At 46.9% G+C, this 22,947-nt stretch overlaps 1 pseudogene across 1 annotated transcript; it reads right to left on the bottom strand.

Annotated features, from left to right (window-relative positions):
• Positions 1-9,570: 9,570 nt before the first annotated feature.
• LOC110285955 (glutathione S-transferase P 2-like) lies at positions 9,571-11,672 on the bottom strand (annotated as a pseudogene). Its single transcript, XR_015046147.1, has 6 exons — positions 11,408-11,672; positions 10,800-10,906; positions 10,594-10,681; positions 10,149-10,252; positions 9,975-10,058; positions 9,571-9,805 (listed from the first exon to the last, which is right to left on the bottom strand). The product of XR_015046147.1 is annotated as a glutathione S-transferase P 2-like (transcript).
• Between the last annotated feature and the right edge of the window lie 11,275 nt (positions 11,673-22,947).

Below are 22,947 nucleotides of genomic sequence, written 5' to 3'. Positions count from 1 at the left end.
TACTTGCTTGTTTTGAGACAGGGTTTCTCTATGTAGCTCTGGCTGTCTCTGTAGACCAGGCTGTCCTCCAACTCACAGAGATCTTCCTGTGCCTGCCTCTTGAGTACTGGGACTAAAGGTCCCACAGCTTTTGGGCAACAGCAGCGGTGAGGATGATGAACCCCACAGCTACTGTGCTGTCCCAGAGATTAAACGTGTGCTGTCCATCCTGTGCCGAAACTCTGCTGACCCCTTATACAGTGTCCTCAAGACACTGAGTCATGAACACCTCAGTGTCATTTGCTTCTCCAGGGTGGTAGCTGTGGAGTGTCCCAGAGCAATGTCCAGCACCTTGCCAACATCCCTGCACTGCCATCAGGGTCCAGGGGGTGGGAGTTCCAGACATTCCTGCAGTAGACTCAGAGGGTGGTCAACAGCTTCAGATACTACCTCACTGCTCGGGACCACAGAGAAAATGCCACCGAGCTGGCTCAGTGCCTTCCACAGACCATGGTCCCTCAGAGTTAGCACTTCTCTCTGTAGGATGACAGGCAATGTGCCAAAGTCATGAAGGCCTCCCAGGAAGCAAAGGCCACTAGGGGAAATCGTCGCTGCTTATATACTTTTCTACTTCTTCTTCTTCTTTTTGGTTTTTCGAGAGAGGGTTTCTCTGTATAGCTCTGGTTGTCCTGGAACTCACTTTGTAGACCAGGCTGGCCTCGAACTCAGAAATCCGCCTGCCTCTGCCTCCCGAGTGCTGGGATTAAAGGCGTGCGCCACCACACCCGGCCTATTTCTTTTTAAATGTATTTATTTTATGTCACTGTCCTCAGACACACCAGAAGAGGGCATCAGATCCCATTATAGATGGTTGTGAGCCACCATATGGCTGCTGGGATTTGAACTCAGGACCTCTGGAAGAGCAGTCAGTGCTCTTAACCACTGAGCCATCTCTCCAGCCCCCTATATACTTTTCTGTTACATTTGGTATGAATGTGTGTGCGTGCATGCATGTGTGTGTTTATGTGTGCACTCATGCTCATACCACAGTACCTGTGGAGGCAAAAGGATAATCTGCTGGAGTTGGCCTTCTCACTCTATCACGTAAGATCCAGAGATAGAATTCATGCCATTAAGCTTGGTAGCAGGTCCCTTTAGCCACCTCGCTAGCCCAGGGTTCTCAGTCTTACTCTGTGCAGATGAGGCTTTGGTGTAGAAGTCTAGCCAGGGAAGCGTTCTACCCTGTTCTTCTGCTTCTCTCACTCATCACCTCCAAGGACATGTTTTAGAGGTGAGGAGGAAAGGGAGGGGAGGTGCAAGGCTGAGCCATGAAGGCAGCAAACATTGCCATGGTGTCTGCAGTGACTGGCATTCTGTGAGGGTCGCCATGGCGTAGGATCCTGACTGAAGTGACCACCTTGACTTTGTAAAGACATCAACGGCAAAGGTTATGGAAGGGCTGAAAAGAGAAGTGCTGTCACCGAGGCCTTCACAAAGTAAGAAATTATAAATTAACGTCTGTAGTTTACAACACCAGAAATGAAGATCTCGCTTGCTTTTAAGATAGGGCCCCAAACCAGACTCACAGAGATCTCTGCTTCCTGACAGCTGGGATTAAAGCATGTCTATAAAAATATATAAATAAAAAAATTATCTTTTAATTTTGTATGTGTGTGTCCACATCTGTGTATAGGTATGCGCATGTGACTGCAGTGCCCACAGAGGCCAGAAGAGGGCATCAGATCCCTTAAAGCTGGTTAGAAGTGGTTGTGAGCTGCACCGTGTGAGTGCTGAGTACTGAACGCCAGTCTTCTGTTACTGTATACTGTGGTCCTAACTGCTGCACTGTCTCTCTTGCCTCATAGCTTTAGTTCTGTTTGTTAGATTTAAAATTTTTTTTGGGCTGGTGAGATGGCTCAGTGGGTAAGAGCACCCGACTGCTCTTCCGAAGGTCCGGAGTTCAAATCCCAGCAACCACATGGTGGCTCACAACCATCCATAACGAGATCTGGCGCCCTCTTCTGGAGTGTCTGAAGACAGCTACACTGTACTTACATATAATAAATAAATAAATAAATAAATAAAGTTTAAAAATTTTTTTATCCTGATTGTGTGTGTCTGTATTTGCATGGTGTGTGTCTGTGGTGGCGCACTTGTGAGGATCAGAAGACAACTTTGTAGAGTCAGTTTTCTCTTCTACCTTCTTGTGGGCTCTTGGGATTGAACTCGGGTTGCCAGGCTTGCTCCACAATCCCCCTTACCAACAGAACCACCTTGCCAACCCTGCTTCCCTGCTTGTGTTTCGGATGTGTGCCTAAGATCGCTCTCACCGATGTCTGAACTATAACCAATGATATGATTGCTAGTTTTGGACACATTGGCTTGTTTGTTTTCATTTTTGGTTTTTTTTTTTTTTTTTTTTTTTTTTTTTTAGACAGAGTCTATGTACCCTGGGCTGGCCTTGAACTAATGACCCTTCTCTCTCAGCCTCCCATGTCCTAGGACTGCAGGCACATTTCCCTACCCAGTCCAATTTTGTGTAGTAGTTGTTGTTTTTCAAAACAGGGTTTCTTTTTGTAGCCCTGGCTGTCCTGCAGGCTGCAGGATTTTTTTTTTTTTTTTTTTTAAGTTGAGAAAATAAGACTCTATAAAGAGGGCAATGTGGTTACTATAATCTCATTTCCAAAATAGAGAAACCGAAAATAGTGCAGTATTCCCTGGAGGAGGTTGGCAGACAGAGACGCTGCTCAGAAAGCAAATCAACACAGACTGCTCCAAGCAGGCAGGTTACAAACCAGTAATAAAGAGTAAACCAGTGCTCCAAAACCCAACCAGCCAACCAACCAACCAACCAGCCAGCCAGAGTAAACCACTGAAAACCAGCTTAAGAGTTAAAGCGTTGACCACCAGGGGGCGCTAGAGTGCAGAGGCTGAGGCCAAGGGTCGTTCCTATTCACCAGGCCCCCTGAGTATTTTAATGTTTTTGAAGAATGCTAATAATCTGCCAATAGAATTCTGTTGTTTGAGTTTTGCATCTTGCAGGCTCTTATGGCCACAGTTGCCGCTGACAAGCAAAGCTTAGGTCCCTAAAGTGCTTTAATGTGTTTGCCCCAGAACGGGGCATGAGCATTCCGTGTGTTACTCTGCCCCATCTACACCAGGCCCCTTGCAGCTCGTCAACCTACTTTTTCAGAGTCGTGCCTTTTTTGGCAAGTACATCAATGCGACTGAAATTTTGCTAAACTTCTGTGAGTCATTTCAGTAAATCGATGAACCACTGGAACCCGCAGTTTTTAGCAAATTTGTCAGGGTACAGGAGGTTTAAGCATGCTTTAATCCCACCACCGGGGAGGTGGAGACAGGTGGGCCTCTGTTGAATTGAGGCCAGCCTGATCTATATAGTGATTTCCAGGCTAGCTAGGGCCACAGAGTGAGACTCTGTCAAGTTAAAAAAAAAAAAAAAAAAGACAGGAAGCTTGTGACTGAGACAGATCTAAGTCTTTCCCTTGGGGATCTGTGCTGGCTTGGGGCAGCTTAGTGTGAGAATGGAGTCGAACTGTGAGCGTAGAGCTAGTGTTGGCCATCTGGTAGTGGAATGGAAAACATGATAATAAGTGAGCTCCCTCAGGTCTGGCCTCAGACATCCGTCTCTGCCTGCTTTGAACCCCTAGTACATAGACAGCCCACTCTCTGTCCTAGGCACTGCTGCATCAGCCTGTTACTGAAGATCTAGGTAGGCTAAAATGGAGCTGTCTGGGGCACAGCCCAGGCTCCCTCTCCTCCCACTAGTACCATCTATTCCTGCCTGCTTGGCCTCAGGAAGTGCTGTCTATGACATCCAGACATAGACATAAACATAGGACATAGACATGGTCCTCTCTGATCAAAGCTCCTACCTGCCTGTATCCAGGCTCCTCTTAGGAAGTTTTTTGTTTTTGCTTTTCTAGAAAGGGTTTCCCTGTGTTTCTGTGGCTGACCTGGAACTCTATCTGTAGACCAGGCTACCCTTGAATTTAGAGATCCACTTGAGTATGCCTTCCAAATGCTGAGATTGAAGGAACGTGGGAGATGCTGACCAAAGGTACCATGTTAGCATGACAACGACTGTTTAGAGGCTCAGCATCCCTTCCCCCACTGCTCTGCTGGCCAAGCCCTTCCTCTCCCACTCATTTAAGTGATAGAAAGGAAGCAGGGGTGTGGGTGGGGGTGCACTTGGAAAAGTTTAAGGTAAACCTAGGCCACACAGTAAGCTCTCTCTCAAAACAATCATGAAAGAAGCCTAGTCCTCAGCACTGAACAACAGCGACCACAACAAAATTAGAGGAGGTTGGGGAGGTAGCGACAACAGAGCTGCTTAAAGAACAGGGTAGATCCCTGCGCTTGGCGCTTGAGCGGCTGCTACAGTGTTATTTGTCTATGATTCCAGCACTCAGAGAGTGAGGCAGGAGGATTACAAGTTCTGGTCATTCTTGGTAAGTAGAGCATTTGAGACCAGCCCGAGAAACAAGAGACCTTGCATCTTTTTCTTTTTTTTTTAAAAGGAGAGTTACCTAAGAGATATTAAAGATTATTGTATTATAATGGTTATGATCAAACTTGATGCATTGGTTAGGAATGAACAATAGTGAACAGAGAGTTCTAAAACAAGCAGAGTGCACGTGGGAAGTGAGTACTACCTCTGCTTCTGGGGAAAAATAGGCTAGACTTCCAAATACAGTTTAAATAAACAATCTAAAATGATTAGGAAAAGATCTGCCTAGGGCCTTGAGAGTTAAGAGCATGTGCTGCTCTTAACAGGACCCGAGTTTAGTTCCCAACACCCATGCTGTGCTGTTTCCGGCACTACAGGGAGACTGACACCCTCTTGTCCTCTGAGAGTTTGTGTGTTCATGTGTGCACATGTAATTAAAAAGAAAATAAAACTTGACCAAAAAAGTGTCAGAGCCAAATGTGGTGGTGCACTCCTTTAATCCCAACACCCAGAAAGTAGAGGCCAGCAGATCTCATGTGACTTAGAGGTCATCTTGGTCTACATAGAAAGATCCAGGACAGCTAGAACTAGAGACCCTTGTCAGAAAGAGAGGGGGGCAGGGGAGGGAGAGAGAGAGAGAATATATCTTCCTTCCCTAACTAGAGTTTTAAAGGTCTTGTTGATGACATAAGTAATGACAAAAAATGTTCAAATGACCCAGTCAAGTCAGAGTCAGATGAAGACATAGCTCAGCAGCTGAGAGTTCATACCGCTCTTTTCACAGGACCCAAGTTCCAGTCTTAGCACCTGTGTCAGGCTCTTAACAGCTTCCAGTTACTTCAGCTCCAAAGGATCTGATGCTGTTTCTGGCTTTTGTAGGCTCATGTGTTGAGTGTCCTCATGCATACTTAAACACACACGTCACAAAACATTGAATACATTCATAGATGTTCTCTGGAAATATGAGCTTTCAAAGCATGTGTTCAGTGTACGCTTACTTTTAGATGTGGTGCAAGAAAGTTAAGTGCTAGGTAAAATGGTTATAATGTAGGATTTTAGTTTTGCTTCCTTAAAAATAAATAACAAATTGAAGAATCCTCTGTATAGGAGATCTGCAGATCAGGTCCACAGACAGAAATGAGTAATTAAGACAAACATTGTAACCATAGTTTCAAAAGAGTTTTGGTAGATGCATGCTGGCTCTCTCTGAGAGCTCTAAAGCGGGCGGTTCTCTAACTGTAGTGGAGGCCTCATCAGTTCATCTCAACCCTTGACCTAACGTGGCCGCACACCCTCGGCAGCCAAGCTTATTGTAAGTCGTCTGCTCCATTTGTTTGACCTTTGCTGTTTTCTCTTTCAGACGGGGAACTGGTGCTTTTAAATCACGAGTAGGACTGCCTGCGCCTGCTCCTGTTATCAATAGCAAATACGGACTTAGAGAAACAGATAAACGCTTAAATAGGCTTAAAAAGTTAGGTGACAGCGGCAAAAACTCAGACAGTCAGTCTGTCAGCTCTAACACAGATGCAGACACCACTCAGGAAAAAGACAATGCAAGTAAGTAAGTAAGGGAGCTGCTGTGAGGTGCCAGTTATGCTCCTCAGTTCTGTAGCATGCCCTAGGAGGGTCTGTAGCATGCCCTAAGAGGGTCTGTAGCATGCCCTAAGAGGGTCTGTAGCATGCCCTAGGAGGGTCTGTAGCATGCCCCAGGAGGGTTTTTTGGTTTTTGTTCCTTGTTTTTGTGTTTTTTGTTTTTAAGATTTATTTGTGTTTGTTAGTACACTGTCGCTGTCCTCAGACACACCAGAAGAGGGAATCAAATCCCATTACGGATGGTTGTGAGCCACAATGTGGTTGCTGGGAATTGAACTCAGAACCTCTGGAAGAGCAGTCAGTGCTCTTAACCACTGAGCCATCTCTCCAGCCCCAAGGTTCTCATTCATACAAAACAAGTACTTTACCAGACAGCCGGGGCTCTGTGTTTTGGGGAAGAGATTGTCTAAGGAGTTGTGGACATATTTTGAACCTATCAGTCTCTCTCAGCCAAAGGCAAACCAGTTGTTCTTTCTCTCCTCTCTCTTTCCTTCCTCCTCTTCCTCTTCTTGTGGTTTGTTTGTTTGTTTTTTGTTTATGTGTTGTTGTTGATTTTGTTTTTTTGGTTTTTCGAGACAGGGTTTCTCTGTATAGCCCTGGCTGTCCTGGAACTCACTTTGTAGACCAAGCTGGCCTTGAACTCAGAAATCTGCCTGCCTCTGCCTCCCAAATGCTGGGATTAAAGGCGTGCGCCACCACGCCTGGCTTCTTGTGGTTTTTGTTTTGTTTTTTTGAGACAGGATTTCTCTGTGTAGCCCTGATTATCCTGGAACTCATTCCATTGACCAGGTTAGCCTTGAACTCCAGAGACCCGCCTGCCTGCCTCTGCCTCTGCCTCCTGAGTGCTGAGGTTAAATGTGTACACCATTTGCTTGGCACAAGATGTATTTTCAGAGGGAAGTGATTGTGGTTCCCACGACTAAGCCAAAAGATGGATAGATGGATGGAGTAAAGTCAGCTTCTCAAACCTGGTACCAAGAACCTGAAGCCTCCCCCATCCTACTCTGGTGGAGAATTGAGGAAAAAGAGACAGAGAGGGAGAGGTGAAAAGAGAAAGAAAGGGATAGATGGAGACAGAGAGAGATGGAGGGAGAAAGACAGAGACACAGAGAGAGAAAGAGGAGAGAGGCTCCACCTTAGAGGAGGGTGAAGAAAGGGACATGATGAACTGTGCCAGTGAGGTGGGGTAGTCTGTCAGAGATGGACTCATATTGTTCCAGTTCTTTGTTCATTGAGAGCTCACCTCTGCATCCATAACTAAACCCAGAGCTGAGGCTCTGGGATGGGCTAGTCTTGGCTCACATATTAGTCCTGCATCTACAGGAGAAGACCTGGCACAGGAGGAAGATGCTGGGGACTAACATGGAATGGGAGGAAGAGATGCCCAGACGGTTGTCAGGTTGGAACTGGGCAGCCATCCCAATGTGTGTGTGACTGTTGCCTTGGCTGAATTTAGGAGCCAAAGGTCGCAGTTGCCCTGTTTTTGGAACAGCAGGAAAAAGCATCTGCTTCAGACTTGCAAAATGGTAACTTTCCAGAGAGACAGCCCAGGCAGGTCAGCAGGGAGGCCTCCAGCCTCCTGCACCCACAGTCTGTAGCACAGGCTGCTGCCTCTCATGGTCTGGTGGCCATACGTTTAAGATGAAAGCAGTCCTGGGGGCAAAAGTCTTCCTGCCATTTTCTCTCCTGCTCTGACAAAAACTAGGGTCATGACAGAAGTTAAGCTGAGAGGAAACAGCAAGCTTGTGCCATGGACCCAGGGCAGCAGAAAACAGCCATGCAGGAAAGCAGGCAGGCAAAACAAGGCTCCTCCCTCCAGCCTCTGTCTAAAGTTGGCAGAGGAATGTTCAGAGCTCAGGAGTTGGGGTGAGGGGTGTTGCCAAACGGAGACGCACTGGGCAGTTTGGGGGACTGGAACATCCATTGGTAGAATGAGGAGTGGCCCCAGGCAGGAGTTCACCCCAGCTTTACCCACCCCGGTGTACAGAACTGACGCACGGCCTTCCTAGATCAGACACAAACACCCAGATGAGTTTGGACGTGGCCCCAGATTTGCACCATTTGACTTCAGCCTGAGTATCTAATACGTAACTACCATGTATGTGTTTAGTAGTCACTGCACTTGTCCAGAGAACATGCAGAAGTGGCTGCTGGGAATGTTTGGGAAAGAATGCAGACTTAGTATCCAGATGCCTGGGTGCAAATTCCAGCTCTGGCCCAGCGTGAGAGAGAATAGACTCAGAGAGGGTCAGCTACGTTTCTGTGGGACCCACATACAGATCAAGAGCAGCTTGGAGAGTCCTGATGACACGTCTGAGTCCCCTCAGGGTAAGAAGAGCCTTGGGACACTCTCTAGGAAGGTGGCAGGTGGCAGCAAATAGCAGCTGCTGGAGAAGCAACACTAGGAGATGGGGGGACACTCCCAGACTTCCTGCCTGTATGACGTAGCTGAGGAATGCAACTCAAGGGTGAAGCCCTGATCCCAGGACTGAACCCTGATCCCGGAACTAAGCCCTGATCCCAGGTCTGAATTCTAATCCTTGTACTAAGTCCTGATCCCTGAGCCGAATCCTGATTTCAGTCCTAAGACCAGCTCTTCATGGTGAGCCCTGACCCCTGGGTTAAACCTGCTCCCTGAGCTGATGATCACTGATCTCATGTTGGAGACCTGATACTCGGGCTGAACCCTGATCCCTTCTCATTTCTCAGCCCTCTCAATCCTAGGAGGGCTATAAAAGGGAAATCTTTTGGGAGAATGAGGCCAGCCTTGACTCTACTCTTTCTGCTCTCTCCCAAGCAGCAGCTGGCCAACTCTTTTAACCTGGGTACAAAAGGCTGTTCCACCTCCCTAGCTGGGGAGAGCAGATGCAGCCGCCAGTCTTCAAATGCTCCTCCCACTTTCAGAAGAGCAGTGAGCCCCTTGAGCTGCAGGCCTGCCTTGCAGCGACTCTCGCACTGGGGACTTGCTGATTGCCTGCAAGTGGGATAGGAGAATCCAACTGTCCATGGTCTCAGATAACACATGAGAACTTGCCACATGCTTACTCATGGGACACACTCAAATATATGTGTCACTCCTGAGGGTAAGTGTCTGCCCAGAATGAGTTCACCAAATGAGGCATTAACTAGCTGATACCCTTAGGGCTATAGCTGTATTCCTCTTGGATGAGGGAACCCTGTAGGATTAAAGGTCAGTCACCTCCCAGCAGGAAGTCCTCTAGTAGGACTTGGAGGTTTAGAGCCCCAAAGGCCCTCTTTCCTGGCAGCTCTGGGCCAGACATTTTAGCAAGGGTGGCCTATGTGTCTACACAGTGTCTTCATCCTTGCCCCTTAAGCTCACAGTACAGCTTTCTGCCATTCCGTTTTTTTATTTTGTGTTGTGTTTTTGCTTTTTTTTTTTTTTTTTCCTTTTCTTTTTCGATAGGCCCTGACTGTCCTGGAACTTTGTGGACCAGGCTGACCTTGAACCCACAGAGATTCGCCTGCCTCTGCCTCTCAAGTGTTAGGATTAAGGACGAGCCCTGCACTGGCTCCTGCCATCAGTTTTATTGGTCTGGGGTGGGGGCTGGGGAAGGCAGGTGGACTCACATCTTTATGCAAGCAGCAAGGGGCCGGTTCACGTGCTCTGGAGACTCCAGGAAGGCCTTGAGCTTGGGTCGGGATTTCATAGGCGGAGAACAGGGGAAAGTCATTCAAGTAACCAGGAAACAGGAGCTCGAGGTTCAGAAGCACATCCAGCAGGCGGTAGTCCGAGAAAGAGATCTACAGGACAAGGGTGTGACGGGGCTGGAGCTGAGGCAGGACTGGGAGAAGCTTCACAGAGCAAAACACTGGGTGCTCCCTGCTTCTGCCTCTGCATCTGGCCTCAGTTTACCCCTCTGAGAAAGGATCTGGCAATGAGTGGGTGGGGAAAGGCCTACCCAATGCTCACCTGGTCACCAACAATGAAGGACTGGCCACCCCTGTTCTGGGCCAGGAGAGTTTCAAATGGCTTCAGGTGTCCCGGAAGCTCCTTCTGTGGTCAGAAAGGTGCAGACAGAGTGACCGAAGTGATCTCCCTTTCCTGCCCACCCCGCTTGGTCACTAGCCTGTGGCTCCTACATACAAGGATATGGTGATACTGCTGGGCAATGCGTCTGAATAGGTCTTCCAGTCCATCGTTCACCATGTCCACCAGTGCTGCCTCTTGCTGGTCTTTGCCATAGAGCCCTGGGTCAGCGGGCAGGCAGCAGGCTCAGGTTCTGTACTTGTCCCTACATGTCCACTCCGTCTCAGCCTGGGCCTACTCTCTAACCTTGCTTTGGAGGTCTTCCCTGCCTACCTCTGGGATGCCATTAGAAAAATGATACAAGTTGGAAACTCACAGCCCTGGCTGTACAGACAGCAGACAGCCCAGCAGCACACCAGTAGCCTTCTGGAACCTGGGCCCTGCATGATCCTCTAGGGTGACCCAGGTGGGACATTGGTGGCTGCAGGTGAGGCAATTCAAAGCCCCAGGACATTTTGAGGAACATCTCAGGTGTCTCTCAGGGCTTGGCTTCTGGACTCACGGAAGGAGCGGCCCAGGTGCCGTAGGATAGCATTGGATTGGTACAGGGTGAGATCTCCATCCTGGAACTTGGGGATCTGTCCAAACAGCTGGGAGAAGACCTCTCTGTAAGGGGTGCTGAACCTGGCTGCCCCCAGCCCTAGACACAGCACCCTAAGGCTGCGCCCCAACCTCATCCCCAAGGGGGAGAGGGAGACAATCACTCACACAGGAAGCCTTGAATGTGCCTTGCTCCCAAACATCCAAGGTCACCACCTCCTCCTTCCAGCTCTGGCCCTGGTCGGCTAGGAGCATGCGCATAACCTCACAGCGCCCTGTATTGGGGTGCAGGATGAGGATGAGGACACAGCGAAAAGATCCACTCTCAGAGCATCCTGGGAGAGTTTGGGAGAGTGGAAAGCTGACAAGAGGACTACGCTAGCTTGGGAGCCTCGTAGGGAGGGGAGATATGTGGTGGCAGAGGCCATGTCCAAACATTATCTTGGAAAGCGAAGACCCAGCCCCACAATGCACAGGGAAGGAAGGAAAAGTGACAGACAGTGCAGCTGTCTATGGAGGCTAAGAGGGCAGTCCTGGCCCCACCAACCACAACTGTAGTCCTGCCCCAGGTCTCTGTCCCGGCCCCGGCCCCAATACCGTCTTGGTCACGCCCTTCCTACACCACTGTTGGGGACTCCCAGGAGTGACCCGGAAAACTACTGTTTGTCCCCTTCATCTTGGAAGTGCTGAGGCCACACCTCGGGAAGGGAAATAGACGATGGTGTAAGGTGGCATTAGGAGAGATAGACAAAAAGCACGATGAAGGAGGACCTTGCCTGGGCTGCAGGGCCAAGGAGCCGGTAGTAGCAGGGGTGAGGTGGGGGTATAACTCTGCCCCCACCCTCGCCTCCAGGTTTCTCCTTACTGTTGGGCCGATGCAGTGTGGAGCAAGCTCAGCAGGAAGAGAGGAAGTGACCCAGCGCCTTATATTGACAGGAAGACTCCACCTCCTCAGACATCCCACACTGCCCCAGAAACAGACCAAGTCCTGGTGTCCAGTGTACCAGCTTCCTGGCAGACGTGGAGGGGGAGAGCAGGGCAGACTCACCTTTCTATCTGTGGTGCTCTATGCTACTGGAGTTTTGCAAGAGGCACACATGGTCACATGATAAGCCTCCCCCTTAACACGCCCAAACCACTCGGTTTCTTGTGTGCTCAGGGGTTTGGACAGTGCCTTACATGCAGGAAGGTCTCTAGCCAACAGCACATGGTATAATAATAAGTGCTCCTTGTAAAAATAAGGCAATGTAGAGGAGCCGTGATTAATCCCAGCACTTGGGAGGCAGAAGCAAGAGGATGTCTGAGTTCAGCCTAGTCTGGCCGACAGAGTTCCAGGACAGCCAGGGCTCCAAAGAGAAACCGTGTTTATAAATGACAAAAAATAAATAATAACAATACCATAATAATGGCAGTGTCACCTGGAGTGGTGGCACACACCTTTAATTGCAGCACTCAAAGTACAAAGAAAGGCCGGGCGGTGGTGCCGCACGCCTTTAATCCTAGCACTTGGGAGGCAGAGGCAGGCACATTTCTGAGTTCAAGGCCAGCCTGGTCTACAAAGTGAGTGCCAGGTCAGAGAAACTCTGTCTCGAAAAAACGGGGGAAAAAAAAAGTACAAAGAGAGGCAGCCCTTTCGAATTCAAGGCCAGCCTGGTCTACAACCAAGATCACCAAGCCAGCCAGAGCTATATAGCAAGAGCCTGTCTTTTCAAGAAAAGAATAAAGGGATTGTTTTTTTTTTAAGATTTATTTATTTATCACATGCAAACACACTGCAGCTGTCCTCAGACACACCAGAAGAGGGCATCCAATCCCATCACAGATGGCCGTGAGCTACCATGCAGTTGCCGGGACCTGAACTCAGGACCTCCAGAACAGCAGCCAGTGCTCCCAACCGCTGAGCCATCCCTCCAGCTCCCCCCCCCTTTTTTTTTAAATAAAGGGATTTTTTTTTTTTTTTTTTTTTTTTTTGGTTTTTCGAGACAGGGTTTCTCTGTATAGCCCTGGCTGTCCTGGAACTCACTTTGTAGACCAGGCTGGCCTCGAACTCAGAAATCCGCCTGCCTCTGCCTCCCGAGTGCTGGGATTAAAGGCGTGAGCCACCACGCCCGGCAATAAAGGGATTTTAACTAATGAAATATCCCCTCCTCTCTGGTGATGCTATAACAGAAAACTTAGCAAAGAGTTAAGCCTTACATGGTCAGTCCTCAGCCTTACATGTGTCAGTCCTCAGCCTTACATGTGTCAGTCCTCAGCCTTACATGTGTCAGTCCTCAGCCTTACATGTGTCAGTCCTCAGCCTTACATGGTCAGTCCTCAGCCTTACATGGATCAGTCCTCAGCCTTACATGTGTCAGTCCTCAGCCTTACATGGTCAGTCCTCAGCCTTACATGGTCAGTCCTCAGCCTTACATGGTCAGTCCTCAGCCTTACATGGATCAGTCCTCAAGGCTAGCACTGTTCCTTGTTTGTAGAGAAACTGAAACAAAGAAGTGACGTGACATGCCCAAGGTCACACAGCTAGTAAACAGGATTTAAACTTGTTTGGTCTGGTTAGTTCCCTGGGAACCTCATGTCTGTCTGTCTGTCTTCTATCTATCATCTATGCATCTATCTATCTATCTATCTATCTATCTATCTATCTATCATCTGTCTGTCTATCTGTCTATCATCTATCTATCTATCATCGGTCTGTCTATCTGCCTATCATCTATCTATCTATCTATCTATCTATCTATCTATCTATCTAGCATCTGTCTGTCTATCTATCATCATCACTGTGCTTCTCTGTTCTCTGTGTAGCCCTGGTTGACCTGGAACTTGCTCTGTAGAGCAGGCCAGCTCCAAAACCATAGAAAGCCACCTGTCTCTGTCTCCTGAGTGCTGAGATTTAAGGAGTGTGCCACTACTGCCAGGCTGGGAACCTCACTTTTTAAATCCATTTTCCCCCTTTGATACCTTCTTGTTGAAGGGAACAGACTATGTCACTTCACAATGTGCTTCTGAAACATAAACCGTACCACAGAGCAGGGCATGACAGTGCAGAGCTGGACTCAGGGCTGTGAGCACCAGGATGGAAGGTGCTGAGTGAAGCTAGCCTGGGCTGCATTGGGAAACCACGCCTCAAAAAATAAAACCGACTGGAGGGGTGGCTCGGTGGGTCTGGATCCGGATCCCAGCAGCCACACCAGGCAGCACACAACCAGGGAGTCCAACACCTCTGGCTTCTGAGGGCACTTACATGCACATCCCCTCCACACATAATTAAAAATGAAATAAATGTTAAAAGATAATGAAACAAATCAGAGCCAGTGAGAAAGCTCAGGGAATTGCCACCAGGCCTGATGACCTGAGTACAGTTCCTGAAACCCACAGTGAGAAGAGAGAACAAACTCCCAAGGATGTTCTCTCATCCCTCCAACCACTGTGCACGCACGCACGCACGCAGGCACACACACACACACACACACACGTAATAAAATAAAAAAATAAATAAAATTACTGCAAAACTGAGGCAGTTGAGAACAACAAACAGTAGTAGTGAAAATTAAAGGTGCTGATAAGGATTTCTTCACATCCCTCCCTCCCTCCCTTCTCCCCTCCCTCTCTCCTGCTCTGCTTAAAATGTGTGTGTAGGGGGGTCTGAAGGTGTGCTATGTGTATATTTGTGTTGTAAGTATTTATGTATATGCATGGTGTGTGTGCTATATGTATGTGTATATGGTGTGTATATGTGTGTAGTGTGTGCATATGTGTGTGCGTGTGTGAGAGATGTGGTATGTACTTGTGTGTAGTGTGTATATGCATGTGATGTGTATATGTGTGGTATGTGTGTGGGGTATGTATGTATATGTATGTGGTGTGTGTATGTGTGGTATATGTGTGTGTGTGGAATGTGTGTAGGATGTATGTGTGTGTGGTGTGTGCTCTGTGTGTGTGTGTGTGTGTATGTGTGGTATCTGAGTGTGAGTGTTGTTTCTCAACAGCCATCCACCTTTCTGAACAGGACATCAGATCCCACCCTGGCCTGAAACTTATCTAGCAGGGTAGGCTGCCCAGCCAGTGAGCCCCAAGGACCAACCATCCTTTCTCCATTACAATTTCAGTCTTTTGTGTTGTTTGTTTGTTTGTTTATTTTGTTTTAATGTGGGTCCTGGGCGTTCAGGTCAGGTCCTTGTGTTTGCAAGGCAAGCATCTCACAGTCTGAGCAAGCATCTTCCAAGCCTGAGGGGCCAATCCTCCTGGCATGCCCAGCACTCCAGCCTGTTCCCCACTGTGGTCCCTCGCTGGAGTTTTCTGTGGGACAGAGCTACCAAGAAAGTGGAGATGCACTACCACCCACCTGGAACTCCGAAGCACAAAATTACCCCAATCAGGAGAACCCTAATAGCCAAGGCTCACGCTTGGGGAGCATGCCCCCTCCCTTGAGCCCACAGCTTTGTGGGGCTGGGAGCAAGTGGAGGAGGTGGTGCCAGAGCTGGGCTCTCATCCCTGGCTCACAGCTGGAGGAACATCTGCCCAGCACAGAGCCGCTTACTAAGAGCTTTCATAGAAACGATCTCATTTCATCTCCCAAGCAACCCTGGGAAGAAGTTAAGGAAGAAGGGAGAGAGGCTTGTTGCCATTACGCCAATGGAACATGGTATCTCAGAGACATTCCTTCATTCTGTAGAAGGATCACAGACTCGGGAAAGCAGATGCTACAGTTTCAATAGGTGACCCCCAAAGGTCTATAAAGAGCGTGGCACCGTTAGCACAGTGGTGTGCTCTCTGTGGGTCAGGACCCCTTTGGGGGACGGAGGCTTGGAAGGTCCTTTCCCAGGGGTTGTGCATTAGGTATCCTGCATGTCAGATATTTACATTATAATTAGTGATAGTAGCAAAGTTACAGTTATGAAGTAGCAATGACAATAATTTTATGGTTGGGGGTCACTGCAGACATTTTAAATCTGTAGTTAAAAGACAACTAACGAAACAAAATCTTAAACTAGTGACTATGATAGTTGGTTATATAATGGAATGTTTTACCGGAACCAGATTAATTGATCAGAACTCCACTGATCAATATTTGAACTCTGAACTTTTTTGGGGTGGTGGCTGCTGTTTTGAGACAGGGTTTCTCTGTATAGCCCTGGCTGTCCTGGAACTCACTTTGTAGACCAGGCTGGCCTCGAACTCAGAAATCCGCCTGCCTCTGCCTCCCGAGTGCTGGGATTAAAGGCGTGCGCCACCACGCCCGGCAACTCTGAGCTTTTAAAGTCCCAATTTAACAGTACATAGTGAGGGGAAGACATTGGAAGCTGTTTTGTCCCTTTTTTTGTGCCTTAACTACTTTCTTGTCACCTTCAAGTTTGTCACAACCTCCACAACTTGCACTTACCAAGCTCAAAACACCTTCCTAGACCTTCAGATATTTTCCTTGATCCTCATAAGTTAGGTTTTCATATCTTCAGATCTTACACAAATTTTATTTAATAATTAACCATGAGACATGATCACTGGGAGCAGTCACTACAGAGTGAGCTCCTTTAGATAAAGGAGCAGCAAAAAGTGACATCTAAACCCGGTTTAACCTTTTATCATGAAGCCCGTGAGCAAGGCGAACCTGTTTGCTTTTTAAATAAGAGATCTTAACTAGCTAATGAGCTACCACAGTGGCGGATTACCTGGGGCTAAGAAGCTCCTTGCCTGTTCTCGAGCTGTCAAGCTACAGTCAGCAATGTGGTCAGAGATCTGAAAGGATAAATTTTAATCCCGATGTCATAGATCAATTAAAACAACAAAGATTCGCCCATGGTCCGCTGCCCAGACAGTGTTCCCAGGTTCCTGTGGTCTCTGTGGCACTGCGCACAGAGGCAGTCTGGCCATTAGGCTCAGGAGATGAGGGTTTTTTTCCTGTAGAGGAGGGACATGGGAAAGATGACTTCACCTTATCGTAAGACACATTTTCTGTGCTAGCAATAAGGCAAAACAGCATAAAACAGCAGTGGAACATTATGAAACGATTTCAAAATTATCCATATTTAAATAACAGCCAAATCCCTATTATATTAGATCTAGTGGAAAGAAAAACAAGAGGTGAATGTAGCCGTGGTGGCTGGCGGTAGGGGGAAGCAGCAGCAGCAGCCCTTCACACAAGTGTGCGTGCTGTGGCCCTTCACACAAGCAAGCATTCCGTGGCCCTGTGCCAGCAAAGACACGAGTGGTTAGGCACACATTCTAAATTAGCTCTTGTTAATCTGAATTACCTTTATGATCTGAAATGTCACCATCATATAAGAAACATTTTAAATTAGGGTGAATCGCATACACAGTATGTGGTAAAGTATAACTTTGAGGCAGGCAGATCTCTGAGTTCAAGAGATCTCTGCAGAGTGAGCGCCAGGACAGCCAGGGCTACACAGAGAAACCCTGTCTCGGAAAGAAAAAAAGAAAAGAAGAGAAAAGAAAGGAAAGGAAAGAGAAGGGAAGGAAAGGAAAGAGAAAGAATAACTTTGATCTTTATCATCACACAAAAATCCATACCAAATTAAATTAGACTTGTTGCTTTCTTAGTCTAAAAGGTGACAAGATAATAAACAGTTCACTAGGGCTGAGCAGTTTTATAATTCAGTGTGCTCATATTAAGATGGTAAAGTCACATGGTTATTAACATTGAAAACATTTTTCTTTGTAGATCTGTCAGTTTTTGTTTTTGTTTTTTTTCCTTCAATGAGAATTGCATCCAAATTATATGGACATCTACAGAGAGTTAAATCCAAGTTACATACACATAGAGTTGAATTTGAGTTACATACAAATATATATGTCCTAAACGAGAGCTGAATAAAGCCAAATATTATTGTAGATTATGTAGATTTTAATCCATACCCAATGAGCAATTTATAAATCCTTAGATGAGCATTTACAGCATAAACTTAAGATATACATTTATTTTGAGGACAGAATGTAAAGAAATCAGAGATAAAAGGTTTTTAAGAGTGGAGACGTAGAAGAGAGCAAGTAAACATATAAAATATTTGAGAATCATTTGTCTGTGTCCGTGAGAATCTGGAAGATAGGAATAAATTCTGAGTCTATGAAGAGAGACAGGGCGTTCCTAGTGCAAGCCAGCGGCAGGAGGGGGACGGGGAAGCAGGTTCACGCGGGCAGCCCCAGAACTGGGCCGCAGGGAGGGAGAGGATTTGAGCTGGAATTTGGAATTTACAGACAAATGATCGATACATCTCAGGAGTTGTTTAACTGAGACCAGGCAGGAAGAAACGGGATTTAGAGAGAAGAGAAATAGAGAATCCTTTCCCATTTCGCCGATTGCTCGTAGTATTTGTAGAAATATGATTGGAAGGCAAATACATTTAGAACCAGTGTAGAGGCTGCGGGGCGGGGGAATGAGAGGATCGTTCCTGTGGGTGAGAAAGGGAAGCAGAATGTCCCTGGAGCCTGGAGCCATGGGCATCGTCAGACTCAGGGAGGAAAAAAGGAAAGCCAAACCATTCAGAGGTCATTGTGTGGGTTAACGGGGGTCAGAGGAGAGACTCGTTGCCTGGGACCAGGGTTTTTGAGGAAGCCAGAAGGTGAGAATGAGAACCATGCTCTGGTAGAGGATTTCATCCACAGGAAAGTTTTGAGGAAGAACAGAGAAGGGACATAGTAGCCCAGTAAGGCCTACGGAAATGGCAGGGTTGCAGCTCCGAGGAGACTGCGACTCGGACTGGAGATGCGTAGGTTGCTTCCTCAGACTCCGGGAGAAGTTAAAAAGACCAACAGGGAAACTTACCTAAATGTCATTAGCGGATGGGTTGAAGAGCAGTAGGTGAGCCAGAAAGTATAGTTGTTGTAGGTTGAATGTAGGGTCCTGTTGTGTGACTTAGACCCAAACACCAGAAGAACCTCCCAAGTCTGGCACCCGTGTTATGAAATATAGTGTGGTGGTGGCAGGGAACGGGGATACCTGGCAGGCTCTTGCCAAGCTGTCCCCCTGAGAAATCACACCACGTGACAGACGTGACATAAGGGAAGGTTATTGCTTATTGTGGGAAAGGGGGAGGAGGACTTGGTGAAGGGGTAGAAGGGGGGATCAGAGGACAGAAAGAGAGGAAGAGAGGCTGGCCAGAACACATGGGAACAGAGAGAGAAAGAGGGAGGAGGAGGGGGGAAGGAGGAAGAGGAGGAAGAGGAGGAAGAGGAGGAGGAGGGGTTGAGGTAGGCAAGCATCCTCTTTCACATGGCAGGCCACCCACACCTGGTGACAGCACAGTTAGTTATGGCGCAGGTGATGATAAGCTGCTATTAGGTCACTGGGAGGAAGTCTAGTAGAATTAATTGTCTGTAAGCCAACAGAGACACCATGACCAAAGCAACTCTTATAAAGGAAAACATTTAACTGGGATGAGTTACAGTTCAGAGGAAGCATGGCAGCGCGCAGGTCAGAGGAATGCTGGAAAAGGAGCTGAGAGTTCTACATCTTTATCCACAGGCAGCAGAAGGCCTATGGGATAAGCATTCAAACACATGAGTCTATGGGGACCATTCTATTCAAACCACAACACCAGGGCACCAAGGATTTTCTTCTCTGGTGAGTCATATGAACGGACTCCTACAGTATTTTGTTTTGTTTTCTGGCTCCTTTCATTTAGCACAACATTTTCCAAAATTCACCCATGTTGGGGCATGTGTTAATACTTTATAACTTTTGGTTTTGTTTTGACTTGTTGTTGTTTTTTTGTTTTGTTTTGTTTTGAGACAGGGTTTCCCTATGTAGCTTTGGCTGTCCTGGAACTTATTTGATAGACTAAGCTGGCCCTGAACTCATAGAGGTTACCTTGTCTCTGTTTTCCGAGTGCTGGGATTAAAGGCGTGTCAATCAAGGATAGTCCAGGCTGTCCTTGAATTTTCTATGTGGTAGAGGATGACCTTGAACTTCTGAACCTCCTGCCTCCAGTTGCTGTATGCTAGGATAGCAGGCAGGGGCCATCATGAGACACTTAATAGTACATTTACAATTGCTGTATGCTAGGATGGCAGGCAGGGGCCTTCATGAGACATTTAACAGTACATTTACGGATAAATCCTTAAATGAGACTCTGCTTTACAAAAGGAACCACATGTGTTTTTTGCCATTGGGCATGGCTTTTTTTGAGGTAGGGTCTCATTTTGTAACTCAGGCTGGCCTCACACTTTGCATCCTCTGCACAAGTGCTGGACCCACAGCTGTGTACCGCCATACCCAGCCTGGATTCTAGATTTACTCATTTATCAGCTAATGAACGTATGGTTTGTTTAACTCTGGGTGCACGAATAATGATTCCAGGTTTGTGGGAAATTACACTTTTTTTTTTTTGAGACAAGGTTTCTCTGTATAGCCCTGGTTGTCCTGTAACTCCCTCTGGACCAGGCTGGCCTCAAACTCACAGAGATCTGCCTGCCTCTGCCTCTTGAGTCCTGGGATTAAAGGTGTGTGCCACCACCTGGCATTCATTTTTCTTGAGTACATACCTAGATTTTGGCTTTGGGCTTTCAGGATCATGTGACCACTTGTTCTAAAGGACACTGGACTCACTTGGCCAGTGGTCACACCATTGAGAACTGCACTATCAAACTAGAGTGACCCCACTTCTCCAGACCTCACTCTGGCCTGTGTCTGGTGCTTCTCAGGTAAAGTTCTGGGCTCAGCCCATGGGGACAAGGTAGAGAAGATTTTGGGAGTGTGGAGGGGTGGGGGCAAAACTTGGTTTGGAGAGAATAAAAGTTGCTGTCGATAATAATATTTTCCTGCCTTGACTATGTGACTCTGAAGCCAGAAGCCACAGGCCTCAGGCGAATTAAAGCTCAGTTGTTAAATAGTTGGAAATTAAGTAAAGGATTAATTGCCAGGGTTCCTTTCGATCTGGCCTGGAAGCCTTGCCCCTCACTGGCCAGGGGATAGGGAGGCCTGGAGCAATTAACTTTTATTGAACCAGGAGAAGAAAGTCACTCCCACAGGGGAAAAAAAAACTTTTATACAAGCAAATGTGCACAGAAACATACTTACATTCATACAGACATTCACCCTTTTGTTGGGGCCAACAATCTGTCTCATTAACTTAAATACTTACACACACACATTTATACACACACACACACACACACACACACACACACACGCTGGAGCAAAAGCCCAAGCATCAGTGTAGAAAGAACTCACTCATTCTAGACGAAAATTAAGCTGTAACCTTCATTGCATAGAGAAAGAAAAAGCTTCTACCTTTCTATTGCTAAATGAAGGAAACCCAAGTCTGTTAGGAAAAACACCTGTCCTTGTTGGTAGGAAGCCTGTTCTAGCCTGTCTCACAGTGAGAAGCCTGCCCACTGCTCTCTGCTCTCTCTCCAGCGCCTTCTCTGCTCTGTGTGTTCTGTCTTGCCTCGCCTCTCTTCTCAGCTCCTCAGCTCTGTTAGACACTCCTTTCCTTTCTCTCTTCTCTTTCTCCCCAGCTCTGCTGTGATCTGCTGTGTTCTTTTGTATTCTCCTGTGTTCTGTATTCTGCTGTGTTTTGCTATGATCTGCTGTGTTCTTCTGTATTCTCCTGTGTTCTGCTGTATTCTGCTGTTCTGTTGTGCTCTGCTGTGTTCTGCTGTCTTCTTCTGTATTCTGCTGTGTTCTGCTGTGTTCTGCTGTGTTCTTCTGTGTTCTTCTGTGTTCTGTTGTGCTCTGCTGTGTTCTGCTGTGTACTGCTGTGTTCTGCTGTGATCTGCTGTGTTCTGCTGTATTCTTCTGTATTCTGCTGTGATCTGCTGTGTTCTTCTGTATTCTGCTGTGTTCTGCTGTATTCTGCTGTGATCTGCTGTGTTCTTCTGTATTCTGCTGTGTTCTTCTGTGTTCTGCAGTGTTCTGCTGTGCTCTGCTGTGTACTGCTGTGCTCTGCTGTGTTCTGCTGTGATCTGCTGTGTTCTGTATTCTGCTGTATTCTTCTGTGTTCTGCTGTGTTCTGCTGTGCTCTGCTGTGTTCTGCAGTGTTCTGCTGTGCTCTGCTGTGTTCTTCTGTATTCTGCTGTGTTCTGCTGTGCTCTGCTGTGTTTTGCTGTGCTCTGCTGTATTTTTCTGTGTTCTGCAGTGTTCTGCTGTATTCTGCTGTCTCTTCTGCTTCTACTTTGCTTCTATTTTGCTTCTCTTCTGATCTCCTTCTGCCTACTTAATGTCCTTGTTCCTAGTTTTGGTACTTTTTCAGGAGACTAGATCACATTAGCTATTCCAAGCCTCCTTTTTCAGAAGTTCACAAAAATTCAAACCTAAATTCACATTATAAATTGATTAAGGAGTGTCTTAGTCAGGGTTTCTATTCCTGCACAAACATCATGACCAAGAAGCACTTGGGGAGGAAAGAGTTTATTCGGCTTACACTTCCATACTGCTGTTCATCACCAAAGGAAGTCAGGACTGGAACTCAAGCAGGTCAGGAAACAGGAGCTGATGCAGAGGCCATGGAGGGATGTTCTTTACTGGCTTGCCTCCTGGCTTGCTCAGCCTGCTCTCTTATTGAACCAAGACTACCAGCCCAGAGATGGTCCCACCCACAAGGGGCCTTTCCCCCTTGATCACTAATTGAGAAAATGCCTTACAGTTGGATCTCATAGAGGCATTTCCTCAACTGAAGCTCTTTTTTCTGTGATAACTCCAGCTGTGTCAAGTTGACACAAAACTAGCCAGTACAAGGAGTTACAACAGAGATGTTTACATGTGCTTCCATCAAGGCTGGTTGTCCAACCTAACATCCTTTTCTGCCACTAGCTGCACAGTTTCACTGAGAGTTTAAAACTATAATTCTAAGTTAGCACATTTCTGAGAGGCTTACCATCTGACTAATGCCTCATTAGTATTGAAGTTTTGTATAGGTAAATCCAGTCAATATTTTATCTTCTGTCCTTGCACCTAAAAGAAATGATTCATTCCCAGTTTATGGACTTTAGTTATCAGATAACAGTTTACAGCCTAAAGGAATGTTATCCTTAATCCTAAATCCGTTACACTCCTACTTTCTATCCTAGTACAATTAACTTGTGACATATGAAGGCCTGCAGAGTCCTACTTCAGTTTTCATATTACAGAGGGCCCAAGATTCCTTGTACAATCTTAAGAATTCTATAGGATTACTATTTGGAGTTAAGAAATCATATATTTGCCTATACAGCATTGCTAAAAAGGGTACATCTTTGTTGATCTGCAAAAAATCTGCCCAATAGGGTGAACTAATGCCCAGGAATTGTTATATTAATTTACTAATGACAGAAAAAGCATATCAATAGCAAGAATCAAACCTGAGATGAAATCTCTCAGGCCTTG

Source organism: Mus caroli, unplaced genomic scaffold, assembly GCF_978045245.1.
Source record: "Mus caroli unplaced genomic scaffold, Mus_caroli_1 scaffold_20, whole genome shotgun sequence".
Lineage (NCBI taxonomy): Eukaryota > Metazoa > Chordata > Mammalia > Rodentia > Muridae > Mus > Mus caroli.
The sequence above is the reverse complement of the archived record's forward strand: the minus strand, read 5'-3'. Positions and strand labels throughout refer to the sequence as shown.